Consider the following 17,532-nt stretch of genomic DNA (forward strand, 5'->3'; position numbering starts at 1 on the left):
TCCTTGGGATGACTAACTCAACTTTTGTCTGTTCAGGAGCACTAGAGCAAGTCCTCCATCAGTCGAGATGTTTGGGGTTTTCTTCTTCTTTCTTATCATCCAGAAATATTGTCCAGTGTAAAGCAAAAAACAAAACAAAACAAAACAAACAAACAGAAAACAACAACAACAACAACAACAAGCCCACCGGTCTATACCACATTGTTTTAACTCTTTTTTAAGACTAGAAAAACACATGAACCTAGATGTAGAGCCCTGGGCCGAACCAGTCATTTGAATGTAAAATCCTGGCAGGGCTGGTAGGAAACTCCATTCCTTCCATTTGAAGGGCCAGGAAATTGATTTGGAAAAAAATAAATGTGAGGGATTCCCAAATAGTGGCAGCATGGAATGAATAAGAGAAAAATGAAGGTACAGACTGATCTTTTTTTTTTTTTTAAGATTTTATTTATTTATTTGACAGAGAGAGAGAGAGCGAGAGCAGGAACACAAGCAGAGGGAGTGGGAGAGCGAGAAGCAGGCTTCCTGCCGAGCAGGGAGCCCGATGCAGGGCTCGATCCCAGGACCCTGGGATCATGACCTGAGCCGAAGGCAGACGCTTAACGCCTGAGCCACCCAGGTGCCCCAGACTGATCTTATTACCAGTCTTAAATGGTCATAGAATTGCCAGGATACACTTCCTGCAGTGTAGCTCATTTGGAGTGTCCATGGCCCAGAAACTTCTGAAGGTTCTTGGTGATCATGGGGTAGAAGCCAGGCTGTGGGCTGGCGTCTAGGGCTTTCCCCATCAGTCTCTCTTCAGCCCCCTCGCTGTCTAGATCTCCTCTTCCTTGAGCATCTTATGGTGCTGCCCTAGGGTACTAAGTACCATGTCTTGGCCATGTCAGGAAGTTTCTGGGCTTTTGCTCTGGCCACTGCCTCTGCCCGGATGCCTTTCTTTCCAGCTTCGATTCCAGTTCTTCTTTAAAACCTTAAAGAATTCTCCCTCTCACCCTCAGTGGGATGATTTCTCCCTCGTCACGTTCCCATAACAGTTTCTTCATCTGCAATTATAGCACTTATTCCACAATATTAAGATGAGTCGTGTCTGTCCGTAACTGAGATGTAAGTGTATTAATGACAGCACCATGACTCGTAGGCTTTTGTAGCTTTTGCCATACCTAGAACAGTGTGTCAAGCTGTCATATTTCATTGAATCCTAAAAACCTCATAAAGCTATACATTGTTGAATCCTCTCCAGTGATCATGTTCTCTGCTCAAAGACAGTCTGTGGGATACTGAGGCTCCTAAGGCTGTGTCTGTCCCAGCACTAAGCATCTGGACCAGTTCAGCCTCTTTCAGATGCTTCCAAACTTCTGGCTGTTTGGCATCATCTAAACACAGAAACCAAGTGAATGGCTGATTTCTTTTTTTCATATTTAGGGAATCACAAGATTTTACAGCCAGAAAGAACCTTGGGGAGCTGAACTCCTATTACAGAGGAGAGAATTGTAAGTCTGAACTGTAAGGGACTTTTCCAAAGCCACATGGTTGGTTAGTGACCCAGGCGTGGGGATCCAGCTGATAATCTCTCTACATGGTCCTGTGTACTGAACCTTCCTGGCCGTGGCCTTGAGTTTCACTTAAGACATCACCCGTCAGCTCGTGCTTTCTGCCGTTTTGGGACTGGCCGGCTTTCTCTATTTAAACACCATCATCGGACAACAATCCTGTACCCAGTTTGCTAAAGGCTGATATCATTGGGATAGAATTAAAAACAAAAGTGGACTCCAGTTTAACTCAGGGGCCCTGGGAGCAGTGCTAACAATTCATTAGCCATTGCCTCACTGAGGACACAGCAGCTGCTGAACTCGGTCAAGTTCAGACCCTTACAAAGAGTGGAAAAAAGAAAGCGCATACTTTCCAGTGCTTGGGCACCACAGAGCCGGGCCAGCTGGGTGCAGCACCGTGGCAAAAAGATGTCCTCGGTTTCAGAAATACGAGCCCCGAGCTTGCACACAGGGAGGGGCAGGGAACGTGGCTGCTACTGGAGCTGATTGGCATTCCGTGTCTGGGCTCGCTCCTGCCTGCAGTCCCGTCAGATCCGCCCCTCTGGGAAGAGGGTAGCTAAAGAAAGAGCCCGCCCTCCAAGTTGACATAAGGAGCAAGCTTTCTGTGTGTGTGTGTGTGTGTGTGTGTTTAAAGGCCTGTGTCTGAGGTTGACAGGCTTTTTCAGAGGAACTCTTGGCTTTCGGTGTAAACGTGTACTTCCTCTTGTCCAGAGTTAGCCTGTTAAAGGAATAAAGCACAATTCAGGTTTCCAAGTTGGAAGCCTGATTAATCTCTCTGCCAGTTACATATGGAAATAAATTAGTAAATGGTCCATCTGGGACTAAACTCCTGCAGAGATGATAAATTATCGCCATCGTATATGTCAGTGTTGCTGAAGACTGAGTTGTGCTCACCAGGAGCTGCTGAAAGATAACTGGATGCTCTATCGTGGTCAGAGGAATAAAATTAAAAAAAAAATTACGAGTAAAAAATTTAACTTGAGATGTTTCTTGGGAGAATGGTTTGGTTGATGCCAAGTTTACTGCTCAGGATTGCTGTATCTGCAGATATTTTAAAAAGGTGAGCCTCAAGGGCATAGAAAACATTTTGCTTTTATACTTTCAAAGGCCAATACAATAAGTATTAATTAGTACCCACATGTCTCGATGAGCAGGATAATTCTGTACCTTACGGTTGCACTTTGTAATTGTCATAGCAACTTCTTGTCTCTTCTTTAAATTTCACTGAAGGTGGGGCTAGTCAGTGCCTCTAATTCTCGATCACTGAAGCACTGAGGTTTCGAGGGTTGAGTCCCTTACTCACAATGACTCAGATGGCTAAATGGCAGAAGTGGGATGAGCAACCAGGTATTGCCGATTCTGAACCCCGCTTCATTTCTGCCAGAGTCTCGTATGACGTCAGAACGTTTTAGTATCCCGTCACTCACCCAGCGGCATCAGGAACTAAAGCATTCTATTTATGCCAGCTTTCTAGAGGCAAAAGCCATACCTTCTTGATCATGAAAAGTTTTTCTTTTCCTCTAACTGGAGATGTTGAGTGATGGTTTAACTTTTTTTTAATATATGTTTTAATTTGTTTAAATTGAGGTATAATTGACATAAAGCATTATATTAGGGGCGCCTGGGTGGCTCAGTCATTAAGCGTCTGCCTTCAGCTCAGGTCATGATCCCAGGGTCCTGGGATCAAGCCCCGCATCGGGCTCCCTGCTCGGAAGGAAGCCCGCTTCTCCCTCTCCCACTCCCCCCTGCTTGTGTTCCCTCTCTCGCTGTGTCTCTCTCTGTCAAATAAAATTAATTAATTAATTAATTAATTAATAATAAAGCATTATATTAGTGTCCGATGTACGACATAGTGTTTCGTATTTGTGTACATTGTAAAATGATCACCACAATATAAGTGTAGTTAGTATCCATCACCTTCCATAGTTACAAAAAACTTTTTTTCTTCTGATGAGAACTTTTAGTACCTGTTCTCTTAGCAACTTTCAAATATGCAATATAGTATTATGAACTACAGTCACCATGCTGTGCATCACCTCCCCATGACTTGTTTATTTTATACTGGAAGTCTGTACCTTTTGACCCTTTCACCCCTTTCTTCCCTCTCCCCACCCCTGGCTTAACTTTTTTCCTGTGATTAGGGCACACACCACTATCCACATGAACTATTTTATAAAACTAAAACCACAGATGTCTTCAGGGGCTTCTTAGGTATGGTAACATTTTGCCCCTTTGCAGAATGGCATGAGGCTACTCTGACATCTAGATTCCTGTGCCTACTTTAAAATTTTCTTTTGTATCTTCCTCCTGGGCAGAACTTCAGCGGTTAATTCGTGAAGCAGCCGAGGTGCACCCCTCTAGAAAGTGTAGTAATAATAATAATAAAAAAGTACAGAAAAGCAAACTGGCTTTAGAAGTCTTTGAGTCACCTAGTTTATCAGACATCAATTTCTAAACATAAGCAGCGGGTGCTGCGGGGTGGTCCTCACACAAGAAAGAGAAGCCACAGGCCCCTAGCATTTACCTGTCTGAACTTGGAAGTCACCTTGTCTCACCCAGACCGCCTTCACGTTTCTCAGGTCTCAGCCAGACCTGGTTGCTCCACGCAACTGAATGGGCCCTCACGCTTCCTTGCCTCAGGGCCTTTGCTTCAGTTTTGGCCTGTTCCCACCTGTCAGAATCCTGTCCGGATCTCAAGGCCCGTTATTACTGTGGTGGTCTTGATGCTTTCCCTTCCCTGCTCTCGCCACCCCAGCCAGCAACAAACGTCTCCTCAGAAACCCGCTAGCAGTTTATTAAAGGAAATCACACTGTCTGTATTTGAGTTGCCTGCATATGTCTTGTCTCCCATAGTGGATGATACTTTTCTTTTTCTTTTTTTTAAGATTTATTTATTTGAGAGAAGAGAACGTGCACACGCAGGCACGGGCAGGGGGAGGGGCAAAGGGAGAGGGAGAAGCAGACTCCCTGCTGAGCACAGGGCACTATTTCATGACTCTGAGATCATGACCGGAGCCAAAATCAAGAGTCTTTTTTTTTTTTTTTTAAGATTTTTTATTTATTTATTTGACAGAGAGAGACACAGCGAGAGAGGGAACACAAGCAGGGGGAGTGGGAGAGCGAGAAGCAGGCCTCCCACAGAGCAGGGAGCCCGATGCGGGGCTCGATCCCAGGACCCTGGGATCATGACCTGAGCCGAAGGCAGACGCTTAACGACTGAGCCACCCAGGTGCCCCAAAATCAAGAGTCTTAACCTCCCAAGTCACCCAGGTGCCCCAAGGACAATCCATTTCTCAAAGGCAGGGATTTTATCATCCTCTGTCTCTGACTCCTCTTCCCTCCCCAATCCTCAGTTCGTTGCTTTGCCTGTAGTTAAAGCTTAACGCACTGTAGAGTGGGGTCGTTTTATTTGACAACGACAGAATGTCTTTGAATGGGTGGATAAATTAATAATCAAAGGCATATCAGAATTACTTGGAGGGCTTGTTAAAACAAATCGCTGGGCCCCACCTCCAAATGTTCAGATTCAGTAGATCTTGGGTGGGGGCCAAGAATTTGTATTTCGAACAAACTCTCAGGTCCATGTTCTGATGCTGTTCCAGGGACCAGAGTTTGAGGATCACCGATCTAATGAATTTATTTCCTGATGTTCTCTACACTGAAGTTCGTAAGATAACATCGTTCTTTTCATGAGAGAGTCTATTAATTTGCCTTCTTTGAGGCGTAGGCTAAAAAAGTAATCCTCCATCAGAAATTATTATACAATCAATCTCCTGTACCAACTTTTCTATTTTGCAAGCTTATTGGTTAACTGTGGGCCAGTAATTTGTAGCCACATATTTAGCGAGCTTGAGCTTGATGGGATCTTTCCCGTCAGGAGTAGAGCCAGAGTAATTTTATTTGGTAGCAACAGAAGAGAGCCTCATTGACTTTGCAGCCTGTGAACCTGGTCAACCCAGGGGATCCAGCCTGGTCCATGTGCTGGAATGCTGGCCTTGAATGCTCGCTGGTGCTCTGATGGTTTTCCTTTGTGTAGACAAGTGTTTCAGTGGCAGCTGGAGAGAAGTAAAAAGGTCTCACCAATGTCACAATGACCACTGTAGTAAAGTAAGATAATCTCATGACATCTGTGGTGTGTATTTTCAAATTTCTGGGTCCTTTTATGCCCTGTGAGACAGTTTCAAGAACATGCCATCTGGAAAGACCCACTGCTTCCATAACTTTCCAAGAAATAAGAGGTAACTGTTGCAATTGATTTTTTCCCCCCTGAAGTGTTGCATCTTTTAGAGTCAAGCCAGAGATGACATCCATTGTGTTTGAGAGGGTCCTCTCTCCTCCTCCGCTCTAATCCTGACTTCCTTCTGCTCCTCTCCACCAGTCACTAGAAGCATCATCTCCTAGAAGACCAGCGTTCTTGTGATGATAGAGGCCTGTCTGTCCTTTCTGTGACCAGAGCAATGTTGACCTTGGTTTCCTGGACCCATTCTGACTCAGGTAATCAGGCTCTGCCTTCCCCTGCCCCCCTATACCTCAGGGAGCTTGCACTGAATAAATGAAATACCAAAGCTATATTTAAATGCAAATGCCAAATTGATTGTTTCTTCATTCATTGGTATGCTCCCCCTCTTCTTCTCCCAATCTTCTTAATGATTAATTTATGCAGCTGATCAGACTGACAATGTGGTCAATCCAATTTAGGCATTAAGATAATGAAAACATTCAATCACATCTTTATTTAAAATTTTGGTGTGTGTCCTAGGCACACAAAGCAACAGGAACTCTGCTGGGAATTTTCATCTAGAAACTACCTTCTACCTGTGGTTCCTCTAAATCAGTTTCTTTCCCATAATACCAAGTTTTACTTGAATTGTATTAATCTTTCTAATCTTGTACCTTTTAATTGAATTCAATAAGTATTACTGAGTATCTGTTATGTGTTCTTGGGGCAGATGGGAATTAAAAAAATATATAAGACGTGGATCTGTCCTTATAGAGTTACGGCTTAGCCAAAGATCCATGACTCAAGGAAATGGCAGATGGTGGTGTTCAGCTTAGGGCCAGGGCTGCGTACTAATTAATGGTAGCTCTCTGGTTCAGGGAATTGAGAGACTTTGAGGATTAGGATTGAAATAATTAGGGAAGAACTCATGGAAGAGGGAGGGCCTCTGGGGGGCTTTTTTTTTTTTTTTTTGCTGTGCATCTTTTGGCCAGGCCGAGCGGAGAGGAGCAACATGGTGCCTGGATGGGAAGGTGGGAATGAGCCCACCGTGAGCCTGAGCAGTGAGGGCCCTGGCTGTGTGGGGCCGACAGGGGTCAGAGGACCCTGATCCTCTGTCCCGGCCAGAGTCAGCTTACCCCTAAGAGCCTGGGTCCCTGAAGGTTTCCTGGGGAGATCCTACCTGCCCTGTTACAGAGGGGCCTTGGCTGGAAGCTTCCTTCAGGGACAGTGGTCGTTGTTGCCCTGCCCCTGGCTTGGCTGCTTCCGGGCTGGCCTTGTCTGCTCATTCAGGCCCGTCCACATCTGGCCTCTGCCTGTCTACCTGATTATTCACTCTTCCCTTACACACCTGCCCCCCTCCCCGCCAAGGTCTGCTTGGCCGGTGTGGCTTGATAAGGCCTCGGGGATAAACCAGAGGCTGTGTGAGGTCAGTACCTTGGTGATTCACAAGGCCCGATTCAGAGTTGGGAAGTCGAAGGGAAGGGAGCATAAGCCAAGAATGTGAGTTGTAAGTCGATGCCGAGAGTTCCGAAAGCCAGAATTCAGTGAGGGTCCCAAGGCTGAAACTGGGGCCATGGTCAGGGATGGGGAGCCAAGTGCCCTGCTTCATTCTGGGATAGCCCAGCAAATCCTGCCCACACCTAGCTCTCTTCCAATGTTGTTTTTGGATAAAGCAGTGGTGGCTTTTGCTGCCCAGGGTCTTAAAGGTGCTACTGAGAGTTGCCTGCCCAAGACTCCTGCTCATCCTGTCAGGTCTGTCTGGGCTAAGGTCCCCTGCCTCAGCATGCTCCGGTGCTCCTAGAGCTGAGGGCCTTGCTGACCCAGGAGCTAAGGCCTTCCTGGAATCGGAGCCCCTGGATGGCCAGCCACCAGGAAGCAGAAGAACTAGAAGAAGTCTTTGTGTTCTCCTCCCACTAATGCGATTGCCTAATTGACGGTGGGCCTTTGTCTTCGGAGCCTAGTGCAGGGATCGATCCCGGCCCATTGGCCAGGTGTGGCCTGCGGCATGTTTGTGGGCAGCCGACGGGCTGCAGAGGGTTTCTACATGGTCAAATGGTTGGGCAAAATTCAAAGAAGGATAATATTTTGTGTCGCATGAAAATGAAATGGGGGCACCTGGGTGGCTCAGATGGTTAAGCGTCTGCCTTCGGCTCAGGTCGTGATCCCAGGGTCCTGGGATCGAGTCCCACATCAGGCTCCCTTTTCCGCGGAAAGTCTGCTTCTCCCTCTGCCTCTCTCTCCCTCTCTCTCTGTCTCTCATGAATAAATAAATACAATCTTTAAAAAAAGAAAGAAAATGAAATGGGATTCAGATTTCAGTGTCCCTAAATAAAGTTTTACTGGAACATAGTCCTGTTCATCTGCGGATTATCTAGGGCAGTTTTGGCACCACACAGAGTGGAATAGGTGCAGCAGAAATCAAAAAATATTTACTTTCTGACGCTTTGTGGGAAAAAAAAAATTGTCATCCTGGCACATTGCCTGGGCAATCGTGTGACACGACTGTTTGCAAAATTTGAGGTGCGGAATGACAGGGCTCGATCTCATGACGCATGAGATCGTGACCTGGGCTGAAACCGAGAGTTGGATGCTTTTAACTGACTGAGCCACCCAGGCGCCCTATTTTAACCAAATAAATATTTTGTTTTAAATCAAGTAAGCATTGAAGACTTAGCATGAGTAAGTCCTGCCATTTAACCGTGGCAATATTTTCCCAGTCTGGTGGGATTTTATGATATTGTTGAGTGGAAACTGTGGTCACAGTTGGAGATGTGGGTTCTTACTCCTACCAACTAGCTGAGCAGGGGCAGGCTGTGGTATATACCAGCGTAAAGAGGACTCCCCAAATCTCAGGGTTAATACAACAGAAAGTTTATTTCTCACTCACCCAGAGTTGGATTGTGCCAGGGCGGCTGTGTCCTGCATCCAGTTTCCAGGTTCCAACCCTTCTCCCTCTCGTGACACCTCCATCTCAACATGGGACTTCCTGGTTACTCTAGCATGTGAAAAGAAGAATTGAAAACACCCACCCTTTCTTAAGTGACTCAGACCAATTTCACATCCACAGTCCATTGGCCAGAATTAGTCACATGACCCTCTTGTTGCCAGGAGGCTGGGAAGTAGGGAGGAGCATGAGGGATGCTTGGGGTAGCCCCAGCCCTGGCAACACTGGGTCATTGTGGGAAAACCCATGCTTTTTCTGTGCTTTTCTTTGCTCATCATTAAAAAGTAATTAACCCAGCTCTACGTTTTTCCGCATAGTTTATGAAAGGTCAGATACAATGTAGGAAAGAGCCTTAAGTGGTAGAATGAGTTGTAAAATATGTAAGATATAATCATTACCTGATTTTTTTTTTTTTACCTGATTTCTTTATAAGGTGTTGAATGGTGATGGACTGGGGTCAGGGTAGTTGCATATGCCCCAGTATTCCTGGGACCGTCCTAGCATTTGCCAGTTGACCTAACATAATTATCATACAGTCCTTCCTTTCACATCCAGAAATATCGTAGTAGAGACAACAAATTATATGATCACCCCAGCTTGATCCCACTGGTCATCCTTCAAGATTAATGTTAGCTACTGCTTAGGAGCCTTTTCTGAGTCACACTGTTCTAAGCTTTTGCCTGCATTGTTTCATTTAATCTTCAAAGCCAACTTGTGAAGTAGGTACACGTAATCTCATTTAAGCTAAGGTAGCAGAAGCAGAAAGGCTTGCCTTGAATCCAGGTCCATCCTGCCCTTAAGCACTCTGTGGGACTGCCTCATTAACCCTTCACGAGGATTGCCCCCTTGACTGCGCAGGGCCCCACATCCCTAACACTGGCTTGGGAACCATGCCCAGACCGCACAGTGGTAGAGGGCTAAAGCCCCGAGTGGTGAGTCTAGCCCTTTAGGACCTCGATGAGAAGATGAGACATGGACTCACTATGTGATTCTCCAGAGCCAGGAAGTAGCAGAACCCGTGAGTCCCTTCCCCTCACTACCCTGGCATCGACAAACACAGCTTTTGTTAACGCTGGGCGCTACATTTGACACAGGGAGAAAGATTTTATTTTGAAATCTAGGGTGGAGGAGGACTCTAGCCAGTGAAGACTTGCCATGTGCAATGCAGTTGATTCAAACAGGCTCCTTCCCAACACAAATAGCTAGGAGGAACTGAGCTCTGTTTTCAGGGAGTTTATTTACAAATTTGTTTATTAAAAAAAAAAAAAGGCTGAACCACAACCAAAGACCAGTTTGCTTACAGAATAATATCAAACAAAAACCCATTTATTCACGAGATGGTATTAATTTCCCTGGTTTCTGGCCTTCCTAATCAGTGTTCAGAACTGAACCCATGGAATCAAAGGGAAGAGTTTCTGAAAAATGAGCCGAATGTGCCAGAGTGTTTATTGCATTGCTTGCTTCGAGAAACCCCCCAGAAAATGATACATGGGGTTTCAAAACGTACAAAGAAAACTAAAGGAATTCCATTATGAAAGAAAAATTAGATGGAAATTTCTAATCCTGTCTCATAAACAATATAGAAATAACTTTAAAATATTCTGCTTTAAGCATGCATTTAATTTGTGCTCTGGGAACCAAATAATGTTGCTAAGATAAAACATCCTAATAATGATTTATGTAAATTTATTTGTACAAAATAATGGTGTAGTTGCCTATAGCAAATTGCTTGGAATATGAAATGACATTTATGAGGTCTTTTTTTCCCTCTGAATGAATACAATGGAGAAAATGAGAGACTCCAGAAAGGGAAAAAGAAATTCGCATTCAAAATGGAGTCTGATGCCTTGGCGGGCAAGAGACTGCTGGACAGGTTGGAGGGTGTGTAAACAGCCAACCAGTATAGTTCAACATGTTTTCCTGTGATCCTCCGATTATTTAAGCCGTTTTTAAAGTCACACAAAGAGCGCACGTGCGTTAGATTCTTAGAAGGCTAGAACCCTCTATTTTAGTGATCGTAAACTCTGCAGATACCAGAGCTCTTTCAGAATAGCCGATGATAGATCACTTGTTCTCATGGTGCCCTCATAAGGCAGGGCACTTACAATATGGGGTACAAAGAGGCCAAATGTAATTAAAAATTGGGCAATTAATCTCCACTCCCAGTTACTTTAATACCAAGGAGAGTTATGCTTGAGTCATAAATGGGGCCCAAATGTTAATAAACAAAACACAAACCCTCCCAAGGACTGATTCACAGGCCTACAGGAAGTTTTCCTATTGCCCAGTTGGCACCTTTGATAATGGTTCTAGGTGTTTCCCGGAAAACTTTAATTAAATAGAAATCCCCATATATGTAACAGAGGGAGAGTTTCTGGAGCTATGCTTTGGCCTTGTAAGTGCCCAGTATAATTTGCCATAACCTATATGATTTGGAAAAGGTATGATATTAGCACCTTCGTTTTAGGAGGCATTTATTTTCTTTTTCCTCAAAATGGTTTTACTGTCTCCGTTGGTTATTGCAATCATTTTTGTGAGACAGGTGATTACAGTTTGTTTTCTCTCCATAGGGAAACTTAGAGCCACAGAAGTCACAAAGCAAGACATCACGGGGTGCGGGGGGAGGGGGGGCAGCTTCCTCCCTAATGCTGGTCCCATTGTCATCCCGAACCAAAGCAGACGAAAGAGACTTGTGGATGCTGGAGAGCTTGATTTATTTAAAACCCGTTCCGAGTTTTGGTCCCTCTTACGCCACTGTTGAACTGCACCAACTATCCTGGGAGAAATGGGTTTGTCTAATTGGACAACTGATTTTGCAATCAGGCCGTTAGCTGTAGCGTGGCCCAGGCCTGGGGACCAACGTTAGAGTTGCTGGGAGAGGGGGCGTAAAGCCTGAACAGGACTTTCAAACAGCGAAAATCCCCCTGGCTTCGAGGAAAGAGCGATGGCCTTGGTGTTGTAGTAGCATCAGTTCAAGGGCGTGTACCGTAACAGCCGTGGCTCGTGGCAGGACTGGCTTTAGTTTAGTGGCCCAGGCATCCCAGGGCGAGGTAGTGGATGTTGGGGCCACGGTTCCAGATTCCAGTCTTTCCTCTTCCTAGCTGAATGACTCTAAGTGTGATTTCGGAGCTGCGGGTTCCCGGAAAATCATGTAAGGTACCCGAGTCTCCATTTCTCCATCTGTAAAATGGGAATACTGATCTCTACTTGGTAGAGAGGGCGTGAGAATGAAATAAAATCATTCTTATAAAATACTGGGCACAGTGCTTGGCAGAACACTCCTTTTACAATAGCTCCTAAAATGATTATAATCGTTATTGCTTGAGAATGTATGCTCCTGATTGATCATTGGAAATGAGATTGAAATCCATCGTTTATTTAAATGAGAATTAATCTAAAAGATTTCTAAGTCAGTTGTTTCCATGTACCGGAGGATACCAAGATAAATACGGGAGTCCATTCATTTATGCATTCAACAAACAGCTCTTGATGTCGAAGGCCCTTTGCAAACTGTTTTCGAGGGCTGGAGAGGCCAGAGACAGAGTTCTGGTCTCAAGGGATAAGGGAGATTTTTTTGTTGTTGTTTTGTAACGTAGACACTGTGCAGGCCACGTTAGTGTAGATGGTCTTTGTCTTCCAAGAATTCAGAAATTAAGTTGATCTAAATCCTTAGCTGTTGCTCAAAGCCCTGGTTCTGGTCCAGACTCTGCAAGTTGGTTCTCTTTAGGCAGTCATCTTGGCTGGCTGTAGAGTGGGTTTGTGTCAAGATAAATGGATGGAAAGTCTTTGGTCATCTCCTCCGGCTGCTTCTGCCTGCAAAGGAAGCTATTCACATTCTTTGCACATGTGTTCTTGGCCATTGTAGGTCAGGCCCCTAGGCTGAAAGTGTGAATACACCCTTTTGTTAGAATTCATTTCCATTAGAAGCATATAGACTACTTTCTTATCAAGGGTTGAAATGAATCCAATGTAAAATGTGTTGACTTTTTTTTAAGATGGCTACGTAGTTATATCACCTTAGAAAAGGTGTTTCACAGAAATTCTCTGAAGGAAGATAAGGAAATGTGAAACATTCTCAGGCGAAATGAGAAAAGAAGTAATAATTCTCAGATTCTGGATCCAGTCTGGTCTATTTCGGGGGTTCCTAGACACCGAGGGGCCTCCTGCGTGGAAGGCAGAGGGAATGCTGAGGTGCCCCGCCTGAGTGTATAGTCTAGCGGTGGGGATGGTGCAGAGGGCAGACGAATATGCATAAATAAGCATTCAAAGATGAACTTCTCCCTGGTCCAAGACAAAGAGAAAAATAAGCTCAACATAGTGAGTTCAGTATCCTTACTTAGCAAAATAAAAAGTTGGCAACCTACGCTCGTCCCCAAAACTATTTTTGAAATCTTATTGTGGTGCAAAATCACGATCTGGGAACCTCCCTGGCTTGAGCTCTCTTGCTTCTCTCTGGTGCTATTCTCACCTCCCTCTCTACCTTCCTTGTGGGCTCTCACTACTGTTTACTGGGAGGTCCCAGCCTGTGGCTTATCCTTCTTATTAGAAAGGAGATTAGCAAGTGTTAAAGACATACCAGCAATTAAGACTTTCTTCCTGGTTTAAGGAGGAGAAAAAAAGCATTTGAAAAGATGAGTAGGCATCTGCCCATAGCACTCTGGATTAAGAATGCACAGTCACACATGTATGTCCTGGTGGAAATCTGGCAGACCCCATCTCAGCAAAGGCAGAGGGTGAGCATGGAGGGACCATGCTGTGTTGTGTTAGCTGTTTCCCTATACTGGATATATGTATGTGTCCACATCTATTTTATTCTCGCTCTGGTATGTACATACCAACTCCCAAAATGGATATTTGGGTGTTAACAGGGGAATGGGTCGTTTGGGCCCAAACTCGTAACAATACTTAAAGCTTGGAGCTCCATCAGTGGTAGAAGCCACGGAGCACAAGACAGAGCTTTTAGAATTTAATAAGATAGAATTAGCCTCAAAGGAACAATTGGAACTCAGAGCAGGGGCATCTCCTGTGGAGTCAGAAGAAGAGCTGTTTTGAAGTTGGTACCCCTTGAAAGAGAATGGCGTCCAAATTGGCCTTGTTAATAGAACAGCTCATAATGAAGGAGGAGAAGGCACTTTTGTAAAGGATATAATGTCATCCCCAGGCCCAAGTGAATGGCCTCTGAGCAGGTAGACTTTTAACAGCTGACACTCCAAGCCTCGTAGAAGGTGTTCTGGTGAGTTGAATACACCTGACGGCAGGTGGGGAAGCCCACTCTCCAGCATGACTTTATTCCTGCCAGAAGCTGGGGAGTCCTCACCACCACTGAATACCAGAGGATAGAGCATTCCCTCACATCTAATACATATTCTCCAGGTGAACAAAAAGAAACAGGAGATCGGTTGTAGTAGTTACTGGAAGGCCCAAATTACTCTCCAGTTAGAGTTTCTTAGACTTTACCTGTGATGAGTTTGATCTGGTCAATGGACGCCCTCTCTCCTGAATCAGTCTCGGGTGCACTGGCGCAGAACTGGGCAATGCTAAGCTGTGTTCGAGGACTTTATGATTTCTAGAGTGTTCCATCAGGGGCCGCTAAGGTAAATAAGGAAATGACCTGCTCTTTTACAGGCGTGTGGCTGTGTGCTAGTTCGTCATGTGCTTGATAAATGGTTCGAAATAGTGATGGACCTATTTTTATCGTGGCTTTTCACTTTATGCCTCTGGTGAATATAACTGAAACGTTAGAGTTACAAGAATCTGTTGTTGTGTGTATCTGTATATCCATGTAATGCATATGTATATGGAAATACATGTGTCTGTGTGTGTGTGTGTATAAATAAATTACGTCATGGGACACTTTATAGGATTCACTGTTTTCTGAAGACGTTGGAATATCTAAATTACCGCCCATTTTAACTGGCTACACTTCTGTCTTGTTCAGTGTCTACTTCTTTCTTAGCTCTTCTATCTGGGACACATAAGTAGCCTCTGGATATATATGTGCTTAACTGAACAAAAATGTCAACAAGCTGCTATTTATTTTCTTAAACAGCTTGAGCAGAGATGTTTGGTTTGATTGCCGAAATTGTTAGCTTATCACCGAACTGTCCTGATGATTCTTATTATTCAATTTGCATTGCTTACAATAGTAATTATTACTACATAAGAGAGCATGATGCTTTTATTTGTATAGTTCTTTCATTAATAATTTAATTGACTATTACATCCAAGTGGTTCTGTGACACATACATCAATGTACTTAGAGACTGGCCCTGGGCACCCTGGGAAATCAGGATCTAAGTAGAGTAAGGCTTGGGCTGGGGAGACGGGTGGTAGGCAGGTCCTTTGGCCCTAACATCCAGTTGGTTGGCTGTAGGTTTCCCTCATATTTATTGCCAAGCATTTTGCAGATTTACCAGCAGAGACTCTCATCTGGTCATTTTAACAACCCAAGAAATAAGATCATGGTATAGTTATTTGGCTCACTAAAATGACTGGATTGGTACTGATTTATAAGTGGAAAGGTATTGATGGCAAAAGCAATGTATTGACCCAAAATGACTGAATCGGTGGCTTCACTTAAATAGAATCTGTGTCTATGGGGCCTGTTCTTTAGAAATGGGAAGATTTTATGGTCACAGCTGAGCCGGTGTTCCTAGACTGCAACTGTGTTAAGACTTATGTTTCGATGCATCTTGCTATAGAGAACTTAGTTTGTGGATTTTTTAGTGTAGGAGAATACTACGAATTTTGTTCTAATTCATGTTTTATATATTAAATAAAATGATGACCTGAAATATGCCTTTGGAGGCATGAGAACCTGACTTGGGTGGGTGTCAACCCATAGAGATGTTCAAGGAACAGCATTTTAAAACTCTGGATTCAACAGGGAAAATAAAGTAAGCAAAGGAGTTCCCATTTGGCCAGCGCAGCCTGACATCTGGGAGGATCATGGAGGAAATTTTTCATGTCAGAAATTGGAGTTTATTAAAATGATTGTCAGGGCGCCTGGGTGGCTCAGTCGGTTGAGCATCCGACTCTTGGTTTGGGCTCAGGTCCTGATCTCAAGGTCATGAGATCGAGCCCTGTGTCAGGCTCTGCGCCCAGCAGGGAGTCTGCTTGAGATTCTCTCTCCCTCTCCCTCTGCTCCTCCTTCCTGCTCTTAAGTCTTTTAAAAAAATAAAATAAAATGATTGTCTTCTCCTCCACTGGCTTTGAACAACATTCTTTACATCCTTCAGAAAAATGGACTAGTCACCTGAAGTAGGATTGGCTTCTTTCTTCAGTACTGTCCCTTCCAAGGACTGAACCAAGGGGTGGCTCGGGGCTCTAGTCCCCCCATACTCTCTCTCTCACACAGATGCAAGCCACTCAGACAAACGTTCGCTGTGTTCATTATAAAGGCGCAGCATCCCATGAAGTTCCCCAGCCATCCCCTTCCTGGCCACCTGATGCTACCTCTAAGCTCCTCCTACACAGACATTCCAGAATGGCCACAATTCCTTGGTGTTCCCTTCTTGGCTCTTCATTGTGGACTGTCCCGGTGTTGATGGTACCCTTTAGATTTCATTTTCCTAAGTGGGCATCTGAAGGTTTCTTCTTGCAAAGACAGAGCCCGGTTGGTGGGGGCATTGGCCTGTGCGTACCGCTGTCTCTCCGGAGCGAAGTTGTTCCTCACTCACCTGGCTGAGGGGGCTCCTGTTGTCCTTGCCTCCATCCTGTCTGAGGCTTCTGTTAGTCTTCACCAGACTCCTCCGGGGCACTTGCTGAAAGCCTCCCGGCCTGGAACAGAGCACTGGGGTCTGGGCTTGGGTTGCCGGCATAACGAGTTCCTTCATGGCCTTGGTGATGCTGCACAAGGCCCCAAAAGGAATTTATATGCACCCAAGAGAGACTCTCTTAGCCAGCAGAATTCAGCTCTCTGGAATATAACCGGGAGTTAGGAAGAAATAAAAAATGTCTCAGAGGACAAAATAGCTTTCTCCAAAGCCAAGCATTAAACTTTAAGTAGATCTTTGCTGGGTTTGTGTTCTTAGTGTGACCACACTCCTAATTAACTTGGCTTTATGATTCTCTTTACTTTTATAGACGAGAAAACTGAAGCCCAAAGAGGCTAAATAATTTGCCTAAACTCTCCAAGCTATGAGTGGTAGAACAGGTTCTTATGATTCTAGACCTTAGGAGGGTAATCAGTGTTCGGGATGGTGGCAGCAAGATAAGGAAAAGGGTTGAACTGTGTTTAACTCTTTTGTTTAGAAAGTAGTAGAAAGATACGTAGTACTTGCAAGATGGTTCCCTTCAAAATGGCCACTTTATTTTTTAACTCTAGTGTGTGATGAGTATCAGTTGGCTGAGAAATCCCAGCAGGTGGAACTGTGCTTCCTGATTCTGCCAAATGAATGTGAAGTTACTAGAGTTGCCTTTGCTGAACAGCTAGTTTATAGATGCTTATGAACTATTTTTTGTATCGTCAAGATGAACGAAGCCTCGACTCAGTCTGGGTCACGGTGATCAGCCCGGTTCTGGTGTGCCTAGGCAGGAGATGGACAGCTTCTGGAATATCTCAGCACAGGGATAGGCCCCTCCCACGTGACTGAGGATGGCTGCTTCATACAAGAAAGTCCCTGCATGGAAGCGAATGGCCACCAGCTCGTTGACATTCACCAGCATCCTTCATTTGTGTTGAGCTTCACAGTTTTCAAAGTACCGTCCTGCACACGATCTCCTTGGCTTACAACCGTCCCGCCTGTTAGGCAAAGCGGGCATCAGTGTCCTTTCCATCATCCAGGTGAGGACATCCAGGCTTGGAGGGAGGAGCCCGT

At 44.8% G+C, this 17,532-nt stretch overlaps 1 protein-coding gene across 5 annotated transcripts in view; it reads left to right on the forward strand.

Annotated features, from left to right (window-relative positions):
• FOXN3 (forkhead box N3) overlaps positions 1-17,532 on the forward strand; it is a 395,708-nt gene that overhangs the window by 106,914 nt on the left and 271,262 nt on the right. For 4 of the 5 annotated variants that reach the window (XM_034992922.1, XM_034992927.1, XM_034992928.1 and 1 more), the window contains exon 2: positions 5,929-6,044. The gene's annotated coding sequence lies outside the window, so the exon portion shown is untranslated. Of the gene's footprint in view, positions 1-997; positions 1,491-5,928; positions 6,045-17,532 lie in introns of those variants that run through there. The other variant, XM_034992924.1, reaches the window with a different exon arrangement.

This window comes from Mirounga leonina, unplaced genomic scaffold, assembly GCF_011800145.1.
Source record: "Mirounga leonina isolate KUSES-001 unplaced genomic scaffold, KU_Mleo_1.0 Mir_82, whole genome shotgun sequence".
Lineage (NCBI taxonomy): Eukaryota > Metazoa > Chordata > Mammalia > Carnivora > Phocidae > Mirounga > Mirounga leonina.